Genomic DNA, 22,145 nt, shown 5'->3' with positions numbered 1-22,145 from the left:
CTTGTTCATGTATTTGCTTTTTTGTTTGTTGCGTTTGCACCCGATTCAAGAGCTGAATGGCTCACAGGGCTATACCTAATAAATGAAATGAAAAATGAAAAGGGCATTTAAGAAACTTTCTCCATTCGTTCAACTTCCTCGCCGAGAGACTGAATCGAACCTCTACCAGGATTTCAGTTAAGTGTGATCACCATTACACTACGTAGAAGATGGACACAAAACACCAGGTTGTACATTTATATTTATTTTTCGACAGTGTCTTATGCGCGGCAAACCAGTAATTGGGTGGGGGGGTTACCAGTTTTTACAATTTAATTACCGGTCATGAAAGTAAAAATATGTTAACAAGCCTACATAATGGAGTGACTCCAACCTTTCAAAATTAGCCTCACGTTGACAATATACCAAAATTAGCCTCACGTCGACAATATACAATAGGGCACATGCTGAACATGTAAATGGAGACAAACTGCAGGAGAGAGATGTAGCAGGTTCCGTGTGCCGTCATAAAAGGTAAAGGTGCAGCAATGCAATGTCTTGCTAACACCACGAGTAGTGGAACAGCTTCTACTAGATGGTATTTGGCCTCATGTTCCACGTGGAGGTGAAAGTCTCCACACTTCACCCCAACACACGTGACCTGCTCGTCGACTAACTGTGGTGCACTGATTTATGCTGCTTGCTGGACAGAGGCGGTTGGGGGAGGATTTAAGAAACGTGACCATTGTTGCAACCGCTATGCAGGGAGAACGAACTGGTGACCTCTGGATTGCACGTCCAGTGTGCTAAACATTGCACCACGATTGCATCCCAGCGCCTCCTCGTACGGGTCTGCAACTCATGCTATGACGGATATCACAAGTGGGACAACCAACCACATTTGAAAAGAATGCTGCACTTGTAGGGACAGGTATGGGGAAGACAAATGTCTCTCCTAATCTGGAGGATGGAAGGAAGGGGCGTGGCAGTGCAATGTCGTCATCTCCCGGCTTAGGGGCCGTCCATAAATGACGTTACGCACCTAGGGGGGACGGTCAGACATTTGTGACGATGTGTGACGAGGGGGGGGGGGGTGAGAAATGTGACGTCACATAAAAATGCGCAACTTTAAATAAATATAGACAACACGTTGTATTTAATTACTTTTAATACATTTTTTCTCCTACAACGTCAGAGTACAGCGGCACATTAAATACGCACTACAATGACAATAGTTTAAAGCGAATTGAAGCATATATTTTTTTTTGGGGGGGCAGAGCTTTGTGACGTCATATTTGAGGGGGGAGTGACTTTTTTATGACGCCGTGTGACGATGGGGGGGTCAAAAATCGTCCAAAATCGCGTGACGTCATTTATGGACGGCCCCTTATTGAAAGGCAGAACGGAAGTGGCCTCAATCCTACATGTAAAACGAAATAATAGATCATACGAGACGGAGGAAGTGTGATAACAAATAAATATATTCTCCACTGGAAATCGTGACCGCCAATTTGTGACTATCCCTCAAATCGGCACGGAGTGAATGGTTACTTGGCTACGAGACGCGATTCTAGCGCTCACTGCACGAGTTTTCCTTTTCGCGATATTTAATTTTATCGCTGCAATCGTTTTCCTTATCGCGTTATTTTATTTCATCGCTGCACGAGTTTTCCTTATCGCGATATTTGTCACAGAGCGAGGCCCAGGTCACTCCTCCTCACACGCAAGGGGTGTGGTTGGACGTCTTCGCTTCAGCGAGCACAGCGGCCACGCAGCTCACGCAGTTGCCCCGAGTCCAAGTTGATTGCAGGGCCCCTGGTGCCACTCTCAGACAGGGGCTGTCCCCTTACAAGAGAAACCCTCGCAGCCTTTCAGAAGGAACACAGCGCAGCGAGTACACAGCACGGTGCAATTATATTGGCGATTGTTTACATTTGCGATGAATAACAATCACTGCGCCGTATCCTCCGGATTAGAAGACAAAAACTCTTCCCTCCTGTATCTCGCTTAGCAGTTGCTGGTGCGTCTTATAATCCGGTACGCGCGTGTGTGTGTGACCACATTTGAATACGTGTATTGACGACGAGCACAGGTTTAGACTGCGTCTTACTGTTCCAGAGCGTCTCGTAACCCGGAGAATGCGGTGACTGTCGACTCATATAACGACGCAGCGGAGGCAGCCTCCTCTGTTCTCGTCTGAGACGCCGCCCGCTCCATGCACCCAGGAGCGACGCGGGTCCCAGGTGACGATGGCTGCAGTGCTACCGGACCCAGGTCGACCAGGGAACCCCCTATTCGCAACGAGGCGGGGTGGGGAGGCGGCACTGTTGGTGGATCCCATCGTCTGCCGCTGTCGCCACCACCACGAGTGGTTCTCGTGACCCGCGCGGTCTCCTTCGTATACCCGCGCGCGCGAAGGGGAAGAAGACCTCGTGGCGGCGTCTCTGCCGCTCCTGCGAGATCCTCGCAGCGCGCGGATGCCGCGGTCGAGGTCACCGCTGCTCCGGCGGGGCGACTGTCGCATGGGGCGCAGCGTGGGGTAACACGGAGGTCGATTTGCGAGGTAATTGTTATGATAACCTCGCTTTTATACAGCGCCTTTCATATTGAAGTTCTCAACGCGCTGTACGTAAAATGAATCTACACGCACAAGTATTGATAACATCGAAGCCAAAGAAAAACCTGCTAATGACAATATTCATGACTACACTCGAAGTTCCCATGATGTGGAGGATGCTGTGCGGAGCGACATTCGCTGTGGTGGACAGGACGAGCGAGTGGCAGGATTGTCAAGGAGTGTTTCACGGTGTGGCTGTACGGCGAGCTAGGATCCGATGTACAAACAACGAATGTATTCGTGATTATCCGGGCTCATGATGAACTCATTAACGTTCTTATGTTGTAGTTGTTTTGTATAAATTTGCATTGCAGCCTATTGTTGGTTTAAAGAGCACAGCTGCATGTAGCTGCATATTTATATTGATGCATGTGTGCATGTATCTATACAGATGCATGTGTACTATATATATACGTGTGCATGTAGCTGCATTCGTACATACATTACATATGCATGCACGTATCTACACACACATGTATGTGTGTATGAATGTACAGTATGTGTCTGCATACATACAAATGCGTGCGTGTATATATGTGCGTGTGTATGTACGTACCGTCACTCTCGTTACGTAATCTCCCTTGCAACTGCACTGAACCCCTCTGCTCACATTTCCCCGTGCACGATCTCTGCTCGTGTCCCCACCCCCCCCACCGGACAAGGCGGCTTCGCCCTCTGCCTGCAGTCGACCTCCACTCGCCCACCCGCCCGCACGTGGCGCAGGCGCCTGGCGCGTCGCCTCCACGCGCCGCCGCCTCGCGAGGGCTGCGAGCCGCGAGACGCACGTGCAGGGGGGGACACGCGTCTCGGTGCGGGGGCGATGCAGTTGGCAGCATTCTTGCCAAACCAACTAGAAAATTAAAAGTGGCGATGTGTTTTTGAAGTAATCTTGATTTGAAACTTTCGTGACTGCAGGAATCCATACTCTTTGGTTCTTTGCTGATGCAGGCCACGCTTTCCCACCTGATGACGGACGCTTGTGTTGCGCCCGAAACGTCGTGATTTATTTTATTTTTATACTTACGTGGCTTTACCGAAAGAACCAAAGAGTATGTGTTTTTGAAGGTAGATAATTTCACTGCCATTCGTGTCCAACTGCTAAGAGGTAAAGGTGCAGCGCTGCAAGTGCTCGTTCACGCAAGTGCTGGTGGAAGGGTCTTCACTAGAGGGAGCTCTAGAGAGCCCCTCTAGGGGTATATTCCAGCTACGCTTCAATGCTTGTAAGGGATGGGAGTATCCGCAGTTTACCCCACATCACACGACCGACTAACTGTGGCGTCATTTAATAAACTCGCACACTCGTTTTAACTGCCGCTCTGCAGTTCCCTCTATAGTAAGACGCTTTCAGCCACTGAATGAATGCTCACATGTGAGAGGAACCAGAGCACCCAGAGAACACCCACTCGTGCGAGGGAGTCACACTCTATCCCATACAGACGGGACAGGTGGGAGTCCACGTGTTTCCTGCGTTGTCATCTGGCGACGAGGGTTTACCGACGAGCATGGCAGTGGGGAGCAGTGGCACGGTGGCCCCTGCACTGCGCTACGAACCCGCCAGCTCGAGTTCGATGCCGGCCACGGCTCACGGCAGTGGCGAGTGACGTCTCGCCTGGCCCCAGGCGCTCTCCACTTCACCAGGCGGCGTTGACCGGCGCGGTGAAGCACGCGGAGTGAAGCAGCCCCCCCCCCCATGGGCGACACGGCGCGGGGGAGGCCTTCATCCAGCAGTGGATTGTGAAAGGTGGTGCGGCATTTGCAGTGTTTACATTTACAGGGTTTACATTGACAGTGTTTACATGTACAGTGCTTACATTTACAGTGTTTAAATGTACAGTGTTTACATGTACAGTGCTTACATTTACAGTGTTAAAATGTACAGTGTTTATATGTACAGTATTCTCGGATTGTATTGGTCGTGAGCGGGAATTAAACTGGGGTTCGTATCACCGTGCACCAACCACTACACTCCTGCTCCACATACACCCTGAGACACTCGCCAACTTTTAAGCAAAGCAAATTAAAGGTGGTGGTTCTGGATTTGGGGTGGTGGTTGCAATGTGAGTAGGGTGTTACTTGTTTTTGTAACGTTAGTGGGTTATTGGTGGTTGTGAATTGATGGTGGTTGTGAATGTGGGGTTGTGGTTGTGAATTGGCGGTGGTTGTGAATGTGGGGTGGTGGTTGTGAATTGACGGTGGTTGTGAATGTGGGGTTGTGGTTGAGCGATACCGCTTTTCCATGAGCCACAGAACTCGACGTCTTACTCCAGTTGCAACCCCCATCCACAACCCGCATCACCACTCACAGTAAGCTCCAGTTGACTGCCATTGTGGGCTGGAGCCTGTTGCTACGACATGGACCATACACAATGAAACTAACAAAGAATAATAAACATCTGAACATGCAAGAAAGCATGGAGAGGTGCATGCGTGGACCAGCAGCGAGATACTGAGGTACACGTGGATAAAAAGAACACGAGTTTCAGACACCATATTGATGGTTATAAAAATGGGCTTGTGCAGGAAACGGACGGGACGGGTGGCTGAGGCGATTATGGAAGTGGCAGCCAAGGAGGGAACACGACCGAGAGGTTGTCCAGCACACAGGCGGGGCGAGGAACTCAGCTCGGGTGCAGTGGCGGGACGGATTGTCGCATCGCATAACCGAGGTGAAGGTAGCTTGGGGATACTTTCATCCAGCAGTGGAGTGTTCATAGCTCGAATGATGTCATAAGAGCCAATACGTTTAATGAATGCGTATATTGTTTGCATAGATACCATCAAGTGAATTGTGAACTCAATAGCATATGTATTTTCAATTGTAAACACGACTGGAGGTACATGAGGCTGCCAGAGCTGCGTTTGCATGTGGCCCTGCTTGACCATGGCGGGGTGCAGGCGCGCTGCACCATCATCCACCAGTGCGTTTAGTGCACTGCGCTCGTTTCAGATAAATGTGGACACTTTTTCTTCTTCATAGAGGGAATGTAAATGGTCACGTGCCACTGTATTAACTTGCGTTCCTAATTTCTCACAATGTCATGCAAAAGAACAGGATTTTGCAGTCTATTTTTTGTGTACTTCTTGAGTGTTGTAGAGCCAGCATTAGCTACTTTTATAAGATGTGTAGAATCCTCAAAATTGTTCAACCAAATTGTACAAGGATTGGCCCCTAAGTGTGCAATGAGAGTTAAAGTATTAAGACATTCGTTTGGTCTTTCGGTTAAGTCACGTAGATAGGTACAAATGAATAAAAATACAAAATATTAAATGAACAAAAAACTGCGATGTTTTGATCACAACACAAGCGATCGTCATCAGGAGTAAAGAGGGGGAAAGCTGCTGAATGCAGACTGTTTTATAGGTTTAAAATAGGTGTAGTACTAGAGTCATAAACGGAGTGGGTGGGGCTAGTGATATTAATGTGAGAAATTAGGATGTTAATGTAAGATCGCAGAGCGGCCTCCACGACGAGTGCGCGGGTGGCTATGTTAATGTGAGAGATTATCATGTTAATGTAAGACCAGAGAGCCGCCGCGACGTCGAGGTCGGCGTCCGGAGGTGGCCACATTGGCGCGGGAAATTTTACCTGTTAATGTGAAATCGGAGAGTTGAAACCACGGGGAAAAATATATAATTTAACATCAGAAGGTGGTAGTATGGGAACATCACAGCTAGTTATGACTTAAACTGGTTGATGGCATATTTCCATCGATTGCTGAGTTTGTACCCATCCTCTCGGTTGAAATTGTGTCTGTATATATGGAAGTGCACTAGGCATTGGCTGATTGAACTCCAGCAGCATGGACGCGAACCTTTAATGAAGGGTTTCTTCCTTTGGTCCATCTTTTCCCATGGGTGGTGCCATGGCCCTCCAGTGTTTGCCATTTGTTGCAGACGTTTGTGGTTCGAGCCCAGTGGTCTTCCTGGACAATTGTGTGGATGTATTAACCATACGTAAGCACCATCTGCTTCACAGTGGATGCTTGAGATCCCCGCATTTTACTAGGCAAGAGCAGACCACTCTGTGCTGGCGTAAGGGTTCAGATTTGCCAAACTAGAAAATTACCATGGAAATTACTAAATTTGGATTAAACATAACAATCATCACCCTCCACTGGCAGACGAATGCTCCTGGTCACTCTTGCAATTGCCACTATCCTTGTCTTTTGAGTTCTCACCTGGCTAAACAAAATAAACGTAGAAACCTGTTACACCGCACGCAAAACAGGGAAATCTGCACTGAGGTAGGAGAGAAAGGAAGTGAGGTAAACACTGCAACGCCGAAATAGCCGAGTTGACCTGAGACATGAGACCATGTCAATTCCACACCACTTGGCGTCAGAAACATGATTTCTACAGCAACATTCAGATAATTGTATTGTTTATTGTTATATTATATCCATATACCCGTACACTGAATTATTCGATATATGGATGTGCTTGCATAATTCCGAGCACATTTTGATGAGGTTAACAGTTTACAAGGTTAAAACATTGCACTGATCCGGTTTGAATTATATTCCCGAGAGCAGTGGTTCCCAGCCGTGGATCACAAGGCCGTGGGCAGACCACGGAACTGTCACAGACACGGCGATCCCTTTCACAAAACCCTCTATTTTGTACTGTACTTATATTTTGTACTGCCGGTTGTAAAACTGTATTTAGATAATTCGATTTAAAGCTTTCGTGACTGCAGGGATTCATCTTATTGGTTCTTTCGGTAAAGTCACGTAGAAGGGAAATAATAAAGTAATAAAAATTGAACATAATATAATACAATTTTCACGACATTCAGACGCTGTCTTTCCGACAGACCTGTTCTTCACCTGAGGACGGCTGCTTGCGTTGTTGCCGAAACGTCTTGAGAATTGTATTTTATTATGTTTTATTTTTATTATTTCCCTTCTACGTGACTTTACCGAAAGAACCAAGAAGATGTATTTAGATAATTCAATAAAAAGCGAATTTATTGTTATGGTTTTTTAATTAACATTTCACAATTATTTTAGAGTAGTGAAAGCTATACAATTGGTGTACAAGGTGGTCCACAAAAGAGTTTTGAGGGTTTAGGGTCGAGGGGGTACAAAATCGATGAGAACCACTGCCCGAGAGCGACCAAGCTAATACAAGGCGCATGATACGTACCTGCTTATATAAACCCACACCAACAATTAAATATTGTTTATATGTAACATTTGTCAAAGATACTGTCTGAATTGGCTCAAATGTTGTAGATGTTTCGAGTTCTGTACCCAGGTGCCACCAATCAATAACACAGGAGAGTCAAGAGAACATACATGAACCGTTATCGATGTCTTTTCAGGATCTTCCTATCAATGACAAGAAGCTTGAACGAAGACTGAGATGAGATGAGCAGCAACGCAATTCTCAAGCCCCCTGTTCCAGCGAGCCGCTCCACAAGTATCGGCAGTGCAATGGGCACGACACCGCACTCCCGTCCCTGCAGTTTCTTGGGCTGTGACCTCCCTCTCAGCATCACACTCTGCTAGACCAGCTAGCCGCTTCATTCTCTGCCTGCATATCTCAATGTGCCTCTTGCTGTGCATAAACCAAGGTCACCACAGAACTCTGCAGGTAAGGATTGTGTTGTCTCCTACTATATATAATGCCCTTTCACTTCATGAGAATACACATCCCATCATGTTCAGAAGACCACAACCATATTCCCAAGAAAGTAAATACAGTAAACCATAAGATATATATAGAAATTCTCATTAACAGAAAAAAGTATCTAAAACAATATGAATCAGTATTATTACATAACTCCTCTTATACATTTTAATGAGGGACTATTATCACGGATCCTATTCGTGGTTTTACTCCACTTATCCACAGGGGTAAAATTGCATATAATCGCGAATAAAATGAAATTGCCATGCAATTCCACTTATCCACGAAAAGAACACGGATAATCAAAGAGTTCTGGAGTGCAGTGCATGTTGGGAAAGGGGTGGTCAATACTGCAGATAACGCATGGATATCCACAGGTATTGAAATATAATTATATTTAATAAGATGTTTAGCAGGAGTTACAATAGTTATTTAGCATCGTGATTCAGTAGGTTTGGGGGTTTGGGAAGGGGTTAGTCTTTTAAGTGCAGCAGAAGCTGACTACATCATGACCTCTGACGTTACAAAATTGAATACTATGCATGAGCAAAATTATTCTAAGAAAAATAAAAACCTGGGCTTATTTTGGTGCAAGGATTGTGTTTTCTTTGTAGCTCCATACAGAATGTAAAACATTGCAGATAAGCTGCGGGTAAAATTATGAATTTGCCATGACTCCATTCAGCTACGAATATGGGGTGCAATAGGAAGCAATTATGATGGATAATAGGAAGCAGCTTTTGCGGATAATAGGAAGAAAAGGGCTTTGGTAAGAATATTTTTTGCAGATGCTACAGGTGTCACGGATAATAAGAGTAGTGGGTAAAAGGGTAACAAATAATAGTTCTGTATGAATGTTGAATCAAAACTAAAAGGATCATGAATCTTAAGGTGAAACTCCAAAAAACTAATTAACTTTTCCAAGCAAAGAGCATAATCAGTGCACCTTTACACAAGGTGAATGCCTGTTGGAATTTACTTGACTAGATTACCAAGTCTTTATGGAAATTGCACACTAGCATGCTCCTGTGGGAACAAGTGTGTTTTGATTATGTTTTTTTATTGTGTTACAAGTACTAGTTGTGGTTACGTTAATCTGTTTCTAATTTCAGATTTTCCACTCAATGCTGTTTTTGTAGACGAGTTCGTGCATATGAGACCATTCAATAGCGTTGGAGTTGTAAGACCACTTCAATCACATAACTTTTGGAGATAGTAAATATAGTAAAGATGTATAATTGTAGCGCATCCTCACAAGGCAGAAGTGTTAAATGGGCATTTGTCCAATATTGTATGGTAAATCTCTTCTCCCGAGCTGAAAAATAGAAGAAAAAGCAATCACAACGCAGTTGGCGGACGTGAAGAGCTCTTGCATTTATAACGGCGCAAATATTTCAAACAATGCTGCTATGATTTGGAGCAAGGTCACGTTTTTGGCACCTCCTTTTTCCGCAAGATGCTTGCACGGCAAAGGTGGCGCCGACAGCGAAAGGCCAAAACTAAACTTTGTTAATCCATTGCTGGATGAGGGCCTCCTCATGGCATGTACGTCATGGGGTTTAAATGACCATACTTCGCCATGCTAGACAGTGCGGGCTGGTTAAGGTGGGGAGCATAAATGCAGAAGCATAAAAGTACAATGGGATTTTCTGTACTGCCCTCTGCTGCCCACAACGTAGCCCTACCTACAACACATAGAGTGCACGCGTGATTCGATATGTGCATTGTGAGCCCGAAAATGGATAAATTACTAACCCGAACTGCAACACAGGCGAGATATATCAGACATTTGACAACGCATTATTCATAGGTTAAAAAATATATTACGCTCACGATGCACACATCGGGTCATGCGTGTGGGATTCCATGACAACACCAATGCAAAAAATGTTTAATGTTACTCTTAGGCTAAAGGATCTAACAAAACTGTACACACGAGATGGAACAATTAAGAAATAACACAAATGAGACAAAGTATGAGACGAACAATATTGATTCTTAAATCTAAGCACTACCTCAAACCATGACAATTTTTAAAATCACCAGCAGGGTAAATAATACCATGCCTCAATCACAATGTGATGCAGCTGGGGCTTCATTCTCAATTGCACAAAAGCGGCGTGGGTCTCGCTTGTGACTGACAACAGCTGGGATAGCACAGCGAGTGAACAGCCTCAAGCGTTGTGCTACCCATCGTTTCTGATGGAAAATCAATAACATTGGCAGAGAAATTTGACTGTCAATGACCATATAATAGTAATTATTCGATGTCCTATGAAAATGGCCATTGCTTGAAATGTTTCTATCATATATATTTTGCCTTATAGGATAGTGTTATTGTTGAATACGTTGAATTTGTATTGTGTGCTTATGCACCATTGACAATGCAGTATCACTAAAGTATTTGTTTCGTGGGTAATTTATGAATTTTGATACATTAAAATATTTTGAACTGTATCATATTACAATATTCATACGACACAATGTATTATACACATCGACCATTTAGATTGATTTATGGAACGATTCTTCATTTTAGCTATGGGATGCTGAGAGCTATTCATGTAATACGGACTCGACGCTAATACAGTACTCACCAGGCACCTGCACTCAAATGTGGCAAGGGGAGGTAGGAATGACATAGACGCAGGATTAGTTCATTATCATCATCGTCATCAGAGCCCGGGTGTGGGGACACTCTTTACCTCGTTTTCATTCATTGCTTCCATGTGTTCCAATAGGAGCCCCTGACATTGCTGCGTCCTCAGCTGCTGAATTATCTATTGGGAGAACACGAACAAATGTAGGCAGATATTATAAATGTGCTATGGACTTTCTCTGGATGTGCTCATTTAGTAGTGTTGAGATGGACAACACACTATAACTATGCATCTTTGTCCACAGGTTTCCACTATGACAATTTTCCCACGTGAACATTTCACGCAGCAGGAAAATGCACATTGCACAGTAAAGCAGATTCATCACATTGTTGGTTTATATGTGTAACAGAGATTAATATTATTATTAACTCATCTAGGAAAGTATCACTGTTGAAATTCTGTTTCAGAACATTCCATCAGTGGGATGTTTGGACAGAGCCATTAATAACAATACTGGAAGTACACTTTTTATTCTTATAGCACTAAGGCTATCACAAAGGCATTATATGTATGCCTTGTAGGCATTAGAAAAGTTTGTGTCTTACATCTACTGCACACATGACTAACAATGACAAATCTCGGACCGTGACCCAAGTGCAAAACACATGAATGAGTGTTTGGCTTCATGTAGGAGGAAACGGACTACCCACAGAAAACCCACATTTACACGAAGATAACACTTAAATGCTCTGGACAGTTGAAATCTTCAGGAAATGGTTATTTTGCATAATGCATAAAGCTGCGAGTTTTTGTACACGCAGTGCACATTTCTGTATGTCATCATACAATATTGTATGATGATGACAAGGGGTAAATGATATGTGCATAATCGGATCCGACGCAACTTTGTGAATGACACTGAATCATAAGATCGGACCAGCGGCACAAGCAGCATAATGTGATGGGATTAAGAAAGAGTCAACATGCAGGATACTCTACTCATGGGCCTTACAAGGTGATGCATTGTGAGGTTTTGCAATCACGTTGCATGGTTTATTTCTCTTTCGCCTTAATGTATGTGACTTTTTAAAATGATGCTATTTGCAGTAACATTTTATTTGCAATGTTTTGTGCTGAAGTAAATCTGCATTTGAAGACACGGTGGCCAGCACACATTTTATAGCCGTCACATATTTTCCTGAGAGGTTATCTTAAGTAATCTTCATGCTGCACCAATTAATATTTTAAAGGGGGCTCCCCTTTCTACTGAGGGCTATTGTGTTTGGCAACCCGAGTAACTGTAATGCAGTAGATTATATTATCAGCAATACTGGCGAACCATAATGAGGAGTTAAAATAGAAGTTGTCATGTCGCCTCACTGCTGGTGTTTGCTACGACATGCACAAATATCAAGCAGTTGTCTCCCATTATAACTGAGCTGATCTGGTCATTGCCTCTGAATCGCTCCTGTGCAGGTGACAGCCTGTAATGATTCTGCCCCATCGCAATCTGAAGAATCGTCACGATTGGTTGGATTTGATTCGAGAAGCAAATATAGTTTTTATATTGTGATGTACTGTACTGCCTCTAGTGGCAGCAATACATTTAAATACAAATCATTTATTACAGGCATGATTTCATGTGTAATAACAGCTATAGTGGGTTCACGTGGGGGATTGGCTTGCCGGTCCTGCTTGTAGCCAATAAGGGTCGAGATAGGGAGCGTGGGGCCGGCGTGATCACGGCATGTCATCAGGGGTGATTGGCCCAGCCATTGGGGCCCCAGCTAATGGGGATCCGGATAAGAGGCGTGGTCCCGGGAGTGACAGGGAACCATCGAGAACGGTCGAGATTGCCCATGGAGGATTGGCTGGGGGGACCACGTGACGAAGGGATTAAGAGGGAGGAGAGAGGGATGATCGAGAGGAGACGGGGAACTGAACGGGGTGAGAGCCACGCGCGAGCGGGGCTCCGGGTGCCACGTGCGCGGTGGGAGTTGTGGGAGTCTGCCGCTCTCCGTTGTCTGCCAGCAACGGAGCGTGTGGGAACAAGTGTACCGTGAAGTGAAAATAAAGAAGACCGATTCCGAATCCGTCTCCGGAGAATTATTACACATGTATCATGAGCGTCATATGAATTAAGTAATTTATCGTTTCACCCATAATCATTCAGAGTTCCCTATTGGATAGGCCAGTATGACCAATATTCAAACTTACTTGAGCTATAAGACTAATGTAGTGTGGTAACACAGCCATTGGTGGCTGTGTTACAACACAGCCATTGGTGGCTGTGTTGTAACACTACATTAGTCTTATAGCTCAAGTAAGTTTGAATATTGGTCATACTGGCCTATCCAATAGGGAACTCTGAATGATTATGCCATTGGTGGCTGTGTTACCACACTACAAACTAAGTTGTACCTGTGGTGATTGTTACATTGGGGAAACGAAACGACATTGGTGGCTGTGTTACTACTAAGATGAATGGATATTTGGACCGCATTATCCGCAAAGCTGTTTCTCCAACCATGGAGAAACAACCCCCTGAGACGCCGATCAAAACCATCACGTTACCATACATAGCAGGCGTTACCAAAAATATTTCCCAATCTTAAAAAAACACAAGATCCAGGTCCGTACAGTACACAAAATCCGTGATCTAATCCCATCTGTGAAGGATGTCATTCCTGACATGCAATACCCTGGAGTCTGCAAACTAAGTTTCACCTGTGGTGATTGTTACATTGGGGAAACGAAACGACATGTCTTGGACCATGTTCGTGAGCACAAGTCAGATCTGAAACACGGCAGAACTAATACATCCGCCGTGGCTGACCATTGCTATACCGCTGTGGGCTCTCATTATATTGTTTTTTCCGAGACCAAGGTGATCTGCAAACCTTCGGGCTACTATAAGGTTTGTTCATGAAGTCATCCAGATATATAAACATAGACATAACTTCAAATGAAAAAATGGATACAAATTGAGCAATCATTGGAAGGATGTTATTAACCAGGTAAAACCTTAAATGCGTTATGGTGTTGCCTTCATATCCGCATCTCCAGTTTCTCAACCTCCCACTCCCAGCCCCGCCCACTTCCCCCCCCCCCCCCCCCGACATTTTGTCGTTGCTCGCCCTTTAATCCCTTCTAGCTGCTCTTCACTCGGCAGCGTTCCACTCCCCGTACCCCACACCCCCCCTCTCTGTCTCTCCTCCCTGGCTCCTCCTTCCCTCTCTTACCTATATAGCTTCTTGTTACAGCAATCCTTTTGCCCACTTGAGCAATTGTTTCTTGCTGTGGTTGTCCCACCTGATGACGGACGCTTGTGTTGCGCCCAAAACGTCGTGATTAAATTTTTTATTTTATATCTACGTGACTTTACCGAAAGAACCAAAGAGTATGGATCCCTGCAGTCACGAAAACTTCAAATCTAGATAAGGAACACAGTAAAATCTCGGAGATCGAACGCACCAGAACTCGAACAAATCGGTGTTCGAACAATATTTCCGAACATTTTTTGCCCCGGAAACCGAACGAAATTCGGAGGTCGAACGGGCAATCGCGACTTGAAAGAACCTATATGGCCGAGACGCGTATGGCCAGCGTCATGATGCATGCCCAAGACAAAGGTTTTACCGCATGAGAGGCTCAGTTAACGCGTAGCTCTCACCCAGATAAGGCAGTAGCCAACCGACGTTATTATGGAAGGGGACTCCCCTTCCAAACAATAACACCACCACCTGACCACCTTGCACTCAAGCCATCAACTCTCCTTACTACAGGTAAAGTGAAGTTCAATGTTCATTTAATTCATTTATTCCATATATTTATTCATTTATTCCATTTATTGTGTTTCTTGTTTTTTGTATGATTTTATGCATGTAATTGCTGTGAACTTCGTGTAAAAATGCTTTATGAGAGATTTCTTGTGTCTGGAACCAATTAATGTCATTTACATGAATTCTTATGGGAAAAATTAATTCGGTGTTCGAACAAATCGGTGTTCGAATGGCCTTCTGGAACGAATTACGTTTGATCTCCGGGGTACCACTGTATGCAGTATATTTGACTGGAAAGTACAGAAAGTTGTCCTGGGTGTAACACAGTACTGTGTGATGGTGTCACCTAAAACACTGTTGGAGAAGGCAACGGGAAACCAGCTCAACTGCCCTTCCGTAACCTTGCGAAACCCGATCTGCATTAATTGTGACAAGTCTATGATAGCACGGAACAGATCCACAATGAAAATTCAATGGAAATAAAGCTGGGCAACAGTGGCATGGGCAAGATCGTGGTAGATATGGACAGCTGCAGTTAGCCCAAGGGAACTCCCCTCATGTTGGACGAGTTCTCAATGTAGCGCGTAGTGAAACGAGCCGTGCAGACACGACTGGATGATGAAGGCTCTTGCAATCTGTTAAGTGCGCGCATATGCTCGCAATATGGTAAGGAATATGTAAATGTCTGCAAAAAGTTACACGTAAATAACACCAAGTTAAGGCAGGTAGGTGGGCGTGGTTATGGGGGATTGCTGATTGTTCATGCGTGCTAATCCACATGTTGTTAACTCATGCAGGCTGCAGTCCTGCATGTCGTGCTTCCCTCTCCCTGTGGTGCAAACACGCTTACCTCCATTTCTGCTGAAACATCTTGTGTCTACAAACAAAAGTAACAATATCGTAATTTAACTCGCAATGACAAACACAACATAGTGTCACAGTTAACCACAATGTGCAAGGAGCATGTTAAATCTCAATACAAAATGCGTTGAACGCTACTTTAAAATGTTTAATGTAGATGTAGTGGTGGTATTGACGTGCGCCGACTGTGACAGTGATGGATCACGGGGCGGCGCGGGGTGCGGGGTTGGGCACGCGTTGTGGGCGTGGTGTGGACGCGCGCGCCGGGAGTGACGGATGACGGGGCGGCGCGGCGTGGGTGGTGAGGCACGATGAGATGTGGGAAAAGAGGATCGTAGCCAGCGCCCAGCGATTGGTCGAATAAGTGGGTGCTCGCAGCGACGTCCGCAGGTGGGGTATAAAGGGGGACGCGCGAGAGCACTCGGGGAGAGTTACCCAGTTGAAGACCCGAAGACGGAGCTGAAGACCTGGTGCCCCGAGACCCCTAGTCCCGCCGTCCTTGTGGGGACCGGGGCCCTGTGTGGCTCGGAGGCGAGGCTGTGGGACCCGGGGTCCGACGCCCCCGTGGGTCGGGCTGGGGACCCACAGTCGAGACGGATACCCCGGGCAGGGAGTGTCCCGAGTAGCTCAGTGGCGTTAGTCGCCGAGTAGATAAGTGGATGTTGGTCATCCGAGTAGCTCAGTGGCGTTAGTCGCCGAGTAGCTAAGTGGGTGTTTGTCACCCGAGATACTAAGTGGATGTTGGTCATCCGAGTAGCTCAGTGGGCGTTAGTCGCCAAGTAGCTAAGTGGGTGTTTGTCACCCGAGATACTAAGTGGGTGTTTGTCACCCGAGATACTAAGTGGGTGTTTGTCACCCGAGATACAAAGTAGGTGTTAGTCACCTGTAAACGAGTTTAATAAAATAAAGAGTGTGTTACCCGTGAAGTCGTCTCCCGCCGAGTTACTACATTACAACTGGCGTCAGAAGTAAACCTGTCTTCAAGGAGTATGGACACGAGGAAGACTACCCGTACCCACGAGCGAGGTCGGGACGACGACGGCGTACCGGGGACACCGACCTCGGGAGTAGAGGACGAGGAGTTGCCGCCGATGCAGCACTTCGCGGTGATGGCCGACGCTCCGCTTGCCTCCGACACCAGCCTCCAGGACGCGCACTCCCGGTTGGCGGAGTTGCTACTCGCCGCCGCCGCTGTCTTGGCCGACATCTCCGTTCCGGCGAGCGGAAAAACGGCTGCGGGGGTCGTGGAGGAAGCGACGGTGGAGGATTCCCGCCAAAAGGCGCTTCGCGCCAAAAGTCTGGAAGTTGCCGCCGTTTTTGGGGGGCCGCCACCGATTGGCGGGAAAGACGGACGCCACGTGGCCGGACACCTCCGCGCAGCGCAGCCCACGTCATCAGCGCGCGCCGGAGCCCTCCATTTTGCGCCTGACGACCGAGCCGACATTTTACACAACTACAGCGGAGCGCGGGAAAATCTCTCCGACGTCGACGACGATCGGGTCCTCCAGCAAAGATTGCCCGCGCTGTCGGCGTTCAAGGCGGATGGGGGCGACTGGGGAGCCTTCCAACGAAGGTTCCTCGCTCATCAGGAGATGTCGGGGTGGTCCGACACCACTGCCCTGCGTGCGTTGCCAGCGATGCTTGACGACGACGCGCTTGCAGCCTTCACATCTGCTGCAAGGTCGTCCCGCTCTACGCTCCAGGCCGCACTACACCTGATGGCGAAGGTGTTCGGGCCGCCCTCCACGTGTCGCCACCAGTTCTACGATCGGCGGAAGGTGGCTGGAGAAACGACGCTCGCCTATCGCACGGCACTACTCGCCTTGGCGGACGCAGCTTTTCCCCGCATGGATAAGGAGGGGAAGGACGCCATGGTGACGGAGCAGCTGCTGGTGTTGGCCCACGAGTTGGGGGTCCCCATCAACGTGGCGGACGAGATGGATATCTGCTCCCTGGCGATCGCCACGAGCATTCACGCGTACGAGGTCCTCAAACACAAGCCGGGGGTCGTCTGCAAATGGGCGGGGAACGCGGCACTGGCCGCCACGATCGCCGAACCTCAGCCAGCTGCGGTGCAGGAGCAGGCCTTCGCTGCATCGCGTCCGGGGGAGTGGAGAACGGGAGGTCGTTCGCCCACACGTTCGCCCCGCAAGCTGGAGCAACCGAAACCTACGACGTCCGTCGTCTGCTACAACTGCGGCCTTCGGGGTCACGTCGCAGCCGGGTGCCGGGCCCCGCGTCAGCGCGCCACAGGACCACGTCGGGACGACGACCAGGGCCACAAGTCATCCCAACAAAACCCGGCAAGTCGCGGCACCTCACACGTTCGGTCCACAAACACGACACATTCGGGTCGCCGCTTCGCGGTGGGGGGTTCGCGGCTGGGTGCCGGGGGTTCATTTCGGCGAGGGGGGTCCGTACGCGGCCCGCAAGCAGTCGAGTGGTCCGAATTGGCCCACAGGATCGTGGCTGCGTCGGCCGGGTCGTCCGTGGTAACGGGGTTCATTGACGGGGTTGAGGTCCGGGTGCTTGTTGACACGGGTGCGTCGGCCACCATCATCTCGGACCTTATTTATAACATTCTTCCCGTCCAAAGTAGACCCCTTCTGCCAGTAGACGTGCCATTTTATGCGGCGAATGGGGGATCCCTGGGGATCATCGGCCAGATTCGGGCGACTATTTGCATTGGTGACATCAAATTGGCGGGCCCTATTTTTGTATCATCATCGCTGGCCGTTCCCTGTTTGCTAGGTACGGACTTTTTGTCCAAAATGCCCATCAAAATTCTTATAGATCAGGGCTGCATAGAGCTTCCGTCAGGTCGGCGGGTTGCGTTCTTGTCGAGCCCTACCAAAGTGCGCACGGTTTGTGCGACGGTGCAGGCGCTGGCGACTCACACTGTACGGGTGCCCCCGGGATCGCAAATGTTAGTACCCCTTCGGTTCAGGAAGCCACTTGAGGTGGGTGCGGAGGCACAGGGGGTGCTGTTGGGGCCGTCTAACAGAGCCAGTAGGGGCCTCGACTTAGCGGTTGCTCAAACCATGGTGAGAGGGGACAGTGAGCCGTTCGTAATGGTCCTGAATACGGGGTCGCGGCCGGCCGTAATTGCGCAGGGAACGGTGCTGGCTCACGCCGCGCCGCTACCCGTTGAGGAACGGCTCGTGGCTCAAGCAGATTTCACTGTTAAGTCGCATCCTCCAAGTGATGAGGGGACTGAGTGGTTAAACTCGTTGTGTGCCGGTTCTGCTAACTTGTCCGGGGTGCAATTGGGAGCATTGAGGGGTTTGCTAATCGAGTTTGCTGACGTGTTCAGCAAACATAAGTACGATATCGGCTGCACTGACCTGTTGCGCCACCACATAGCTACAGGGGACGCGGCCCCTATTCGTCAGAATCCCTTCCGGCTCAGCCCAGCCGAGAAGGAACATGTGCAATCGGCGGTTAATGATATGTTGGCGGCCGATATCATTTCGCCCTCTTCTAGTCCGTGGGGTGCTCCTATTGTCCTAGTAAAGAAACAGGACGGGTCCTTGCGGTTTTGTGTCGATTTCCGCCGCTTAAACAAAATCTCGATGGCGGATGCGTATCCGCTCCCCAGGATGGATGAGTCGCTGGATGCCTTGGCGGGAGCGCAGTTTTTTTCCACACTCGATCTGCTTTCTGGATTTTGGCAATTTCCACTCGATAACGAGTCTAAACCTAAAACTGCTTTCCGGACACCTGGGGGCCTATTTGAATTCAACCGTTTGCCCATGGGCTTACATTCCGCTCCCGCCACGTTCCAGAGACTCATGGAATTGGTTTTGTCGGGCCTCCAATGGGATACCTGTTTGATTTATCTCGACGATATCATCGTCTTTAGTCGGACTTTCGAGGAGCACCTCCAGCGACTGAGAGCGGTGTTCCTCAGGATGCGTTCCGCTAAGCTTAAATTTAAACCGGCTAAATGTTTTCTGCTTCGGAAATCGGTCAGGTATTTGGGCCATATCGTGAGTCGTTCAGGGATCTCGACGGACCCTGCTAAGACGCATTGCGTCAGCTCATGGCCAACGCCAACCTCGGTCACGGAGGTTCGTAGTTTCATTGGTTTCGCCTCCTATTACCGTCGTTTTGTCAAGCAATTTGCCACCATAGCCAGGCCCCTGCACGCTTTGACGGCTAAGGGTGTGAGGTTTCACTGGGGGGCGGAAGAGGAGGCTGCGTTCTGCTCCCTCCGTGACGCCTTGGTGCAGGCTCCCCCCTTGTGTTACCCCGATTTCACACAACCGTTTTTGCTTGACACAGACGCCAGCAATACGGGTATCGGGGGGGTGCTCTCACAGGTGGTCGGGGGGGTTGAACGGGTGGTCGCCTACGGTAGTAGAGTTCTTTCCCCCGCCGAACAACGCTATTGCGTAACTCGTCGTGAATTGTTAGCCATTGTGTTTTTTACACAGCAATTCAGGCCGTATCTTTACGGCCGTCATTTTACGGTCCGTACGGACCATGCGGCTCTACAATACGCTATGCGCGTGGCACAGCCATCGGGCCAATTGTCCCGATGGTTGGAGGTCCTTCAAGACTACCAATTCACGACGATTTACCGCAAGGGGTTGCGACATTCAAATGCGGACGCCTTGTCGCGGTTGCCTCCGTGCACGGACTGCACATGTTTGTTGGGATCGGCGCGGTGCAAACCCCCGGTCGCCGGCACCCCGGGAGTTGCGCTCGCCGCCACTGACACCCCGGGAGAGGACGCCCCCACGGGGAGGGATTCGCTGTTGTCGTTGCCCCTCATTGAGTGGGGCCGCCTCCAGATGTCCGACAGCTCCCTACTTACGCTACGTCGGAAAGTTGGCGCTCCCGAGGTAGGGGAGGCGCGGGTCGGTTCCTGGGTGTGCAGACAGGGCCTTTTGATGAAGTGGGACAACATGTCCCGGCGTCACGTGCTCGTTGTGCCTGTTGCTATGCGGGGTAGGGTTGTTCTGGCAGCTCATGAACGGCTCATGCATCTGGGTTTTCACAAAACGCTCGCCCTAATCCAGCGAGACTATTATTGGCCGGGGATGGGTAACGACGTGGCGAATATTCTTAAGGGATGCGTAGGGTGCGCCAAAAGGAAACCGCCACCATTGGCAGCTAATCCACCGCTGCAATCCATTCAGGTTTCGCGTATAAACGAATTGGTAGCGTTGGACATCTTGGGGCCCTTTCCGGCTACACCAAGGGGAAATAGGTTCCTGCTGGTTGGCGTGGAATACTTCACCCGATGGCCTATGGCATGGCCGCTCGCCAACCAGTCGGCTGCGGCGGTGGCGGACGCCTTTGTCCAGGGTTATGTTTTGGACAAGGGCGCCCCCGAACGCTTGCTGACGGATCAAGGAAAGAATTTTTCGAGCGTTTTGTTGCGCGAGGTGTGCGACCTGTTGGGTACAAAGAAAGTGCGTACTTCCCCCTACCACCCGCAGACCGACGGGATGGTTGAGCGTCTGAACAGGACGATTACGTCTATGTTGTGCCAACAGGTCTGCGACGATCAGGTTGATTGGGACTTACAGGTGCCGGGGGTACTCGCGGCCTATCGAATGGCCCCTCATGCGGCGACGGGGTTTTCCCCATTTTTTCTTATGTATGGGCGGGAGGCCGATCCGGCCATGGACGTCCAACTGGGGATTTCCCAGCCACGTGCAAAATCTAAATTGGCAGACCACATCAAATTTAATATCGCCAAATTGACTGAAGCGCGGGAGGCGGCAAGGTTGAATTCGCGGTCGCGGCAAATTGCGAACGAGAAATTGCATGAGCGGAGGGTGCATACGCATGATTGGAAACCAGGCGATAAGGCCTGGCTGCATTGTCCACATGCACCGTTGGCTACGTCCCCCAAGTTGTTGAGACCTTGGAGGGGACCGGTGGAAATTGTGCGGGTTGCACGACCCCAGAGTATACAGATTAAATGGGGGAAACGCCGTTGGTACGTGCACCCCTCCCGACTGAAGCCCTATGCGGCACCGTGTGACCCCGTTCTGTGCCGTGACGACCGGGCGTGTGATGTGACCGTCGACTCGGGGAGGGAGGTGTCGCAGGCTGATCCTCACGTGTCTCCACCTGACCCACCCCCAGGTGCCTCGGGCTTGACGGCTGCTGACCGTCGAGAGCCTGAACCCCGGGGCACGCACGGGTCCTCGATGCCTGGCCGATGTCTTCCTGAACCGCCGGCACCACCGGACGTTCAACCGCGTCTGGTGCCGTACGACGGACCGGCAAGGCGGACTCGGGCTAGGGCTCAACAATTTTCATGAAGACGTTTTTCTCTACACCGAGCTCGCCCGGTGTTCCCCTCTGCCGGGGTAATGTCCCGTTGTAGGGACGCTCGGAAAAAGAAGGAGACACTGCACGAGTCGAAAAAAAAAAAAAAAATTCCATTTATTTTCCTTTTTGCATACACATTGCTATTGTCACTCGCCGGTTTGTATATATTGTTCTATTGTCGCGGTGGCATTGGTTGAGGGTTGCGGATGGTAGTGTTCGCGTCGTGTTGTGTTGTTAAGTTAGTTGTTGTTCTTGTTGTTGTGTTGTGTTACGGGGCACACAGGGCGGTTTGTATATTTTTATAGCAGCCGGGTCGGCTGCGAGCTATATGGTAGGGGGTGATGTAGTGGTGGTATTGACGTGCGCCGACTGTGACAGTGATGG

This window comes from Lampetra fluviatilis, chromosome 3 (assembly GCF_964198595.1).
Source record: "Lampetra fluviatilis chromosome 3, kcLamFluv1.1, whole genome shotgun sequence".
In the NCBI taxonomy this organism is placed as follows: domain Eukaryota; kingdom Metazoa; phylum Chordata; class Hyperoartia; order Petromyzontiformes; family Petromyzontidae; genus Lampetra; species Lampetra fluviatilis.
Note: the sequence above shows the minus strand (reverse complement) of the source record.